At 62.2% G+C, this 2,500-nt stretch overlaps 1 pseudogene; it reads left to right on the top strand.

Moving 5' to 3' along the window:
* The window catches only part of LOC124567758, a 7,965-nt pseudogene that overhangs the window by 1,511 nt on the left and 3,954 nt on the right, over positions 1-2,500 (top strand).

Genomic DNA, 2,500 nt, shown 5'->3' on the forward strand with positions numbered 1-2,500 from the left:
GGCGCCCGAATCGACGCTCATGGGAAACCATGAAAGGCGTTGGTTGCTTAAGACAGCAGGACGGTGGCCATGGAAGTCGGAATCCGCTAAGGAGTGTGTAACAACTCACCTGCCGAAGCAACTAGCCCTGAAAATGGATGGCGCTGAAGCGTCGTGCCTATACTCGGCCGTCAGTCTGGCAGTCATGGCCGGTCCTTGCGGCCGGCCGCGAAGCCCTGACGAGTAGGAGGGTCGCGGCGGTGGGCGCAGAAGGGTCTGGGCGTGAGCCTGCCTGGAGCCGCCGTCGGTGCAGATCTTGGTGGTAGTAGCAAATACTCCAGCGAGGCCCTGGAGGGCTGACGCGGAGAAGGGTTTCGTGTGAACAGCCGTTGCACACGAGTCAGTCGATCCTAAGCCCTAGGAGAAATCCGATGTTGATGGGGGCCGTCATAGCATGATGCACTTTGTGCTGGCCCCCGTTGGGCGAAAGGGAATCCGGTTCCTATTCCGGAACCCGGCAGCGGAACCGATACAAGTCGGGCCCCTCTTTTAGAGATGCTCGTCGGGGTAACCCAAAAGGACCCGGAGACGCCGTCGGGAGATCGGGGAAGAGTTTTCTTTTCTGCATGAGCGTTCGAGTTCCCTGGAATCCTCTAGCAGGGAGATAGGGTTTGGAACGCGAAGAGCACCGCAGTTGCGGCGGTGTCCCGATCTTCCCCTCGGACCTTGAAAATCCGGGAGAGGGCCACGTGGAGGTGTCGCGCCGGTTCGTACCCATATCCGCAGCAGGTCTCCAAGGTGAAGAGCCTCTAGTCGATAGAATAATGTAGGTAAGGGAAGTCGGCAAATTGGATCCGTAACTTCGGGATAAGGATTGGCTCTGAGGATCGGGGCGTGTCGGGCTTGGTCGGGAAGTGGGTCAGCGCTAACGTGCCGGGCCTGGGCGAGGTGAGTGCCGTAGGGGTGCCGGTAAGTGCGGGCGTTTAGCGCGGGCGTGGTCTGCTCTCGCCGTTGGTTGGCCTCGTGCTGGCCGGCGGTGCAGGATGCGCGCGCCTGCGCGGCGTTCGCGCCCCGGTGCTTCAACCTGCGTGCAGGATCCGAGCTCGGTCCCGTGCCTTGGCCTCCCACGGATCTTCCTTGCTGCGAGGCCGCGTCCGCCTTAGCGTGCTCCTCCGGGGGCGCGCGGGTGCGCGGATTCTCTTCGGCCGCCATTCAACGATCAACTCAGAACTGGCACGGACTGGGGGAATCCGACTGTCTAATTAAAACAAAGCATTGCGATGGCCCTAGCGGGTGTTGACGCAATGTGATTTCTGCCCAGTGCTCTGAATGTCAACGTGAAGAAATTCAAGCAAGCGCGGGTAAACGGCGGGAGTAACTATGACTCTCTTAAGGTGGCCAAGTGGCGGCGGTGTGGCTGCATCCGGACTTGGCTTTTCGAAGTGCGGTCTTGATGTAGTCGTGCTGCTGCTGCGAGGTGCCTTCCTTGGGTTATAGTTACAGGGAGAGTGATGCGCAATACATGGGCCTAGCCCTCTTAGCCTCTCCTCTCCTGCGGTCTTCTCCCCTTCTCGTGGGCCCGCTGATTTTTGCAGAGTGGAAGACCGCACCAGGGGCTTGGGGGGGTTACCAGCCCCCCCTCGCATTATCCCTTTATAGTTGGGGGCAGCCGACAAGAAACAAGAGATGGTGGCCCTTCCGCTGAAGGTGCCACCCCAGCTACCCCAGCACCTATCCGGCCAACCGGCCGTAACGAAAATGCGATAGTTTGTGTAGCTCCCTTTGCTTGCAGTGAGTGCCACCGCACTTTTACCACGAAGAACGGTCTCGGGGTCCATCGCCGCCGCCAACACCCTGCGGCCGCCAACGCTGAGATCGTGACGGAGAGGCATCGCGCGAGGTGGACGGAGGAAGAAGTCCTGTCGCTCGCCAAGGCAGAGGCCGAACTGTTCCTGGAGAGGGACGCCCGGTTCTTCTTTGTAAATCAAGAACTTACCAGGATGTTCCCCGACCGAACGCTTGAGGCAATCAAGTGCCGACGGCGGCAAGCTGCCCACAAGCAGCTTGTCCGCCAATTCATGGAGGCACTTGAGATCGGTCGGGGTGAAGAGCCGGCGTCCCGCCGTGGAGTAGCGAGCTCGCTGCCTGACGCGGGCGAGGCCGCTGCGCCGCCCGTCGACGCAGCCGAGGACTTCGCGGCCGACACCACCGGGCCGCCGCCGGAGGGGCCGACTGACGCCGCCATCTGGGAGCATCTGGCGGGGCTACCTGCTTCCGCCCAGCGTTTCTCTGCCCTGGATCGAGTCATTGGTCTGGGGCGGGGCACGCCGCCCGATGTCATCCTGGGCATGCTCCCGGATGCCCTTGCGTCGGTCGGGTCCAGGGGGGAGAGGTCGATCACCAGGACACAGCGGCCGCGCCAACCATCCAAGCGGCCGCCTGCCGCCCCGCCGCTGCAGAAGCGCAAGCGGCGCCGCTGGGAATACGCGCGGACACAGGACGCCTTCCGTAGGTCGCGTGC

This window comes from Schistocerca americana, unplaced genomic scaffold (assembly GCF_021461395.2).
Source record: "Schistocerca americana isolate TAMUIC-IGC-003095 unplaced genomic scaffold, iqSchAmer2.1 HiC_scaffold_1397, whole genome shotgun sequence".
Classification (NCBI taxonomy): Eukaryota; Metazoa; Arthropoda; class Insecta; order Orthoptera; family Acrididae; genus Schistocerca; species Schistocerca americana.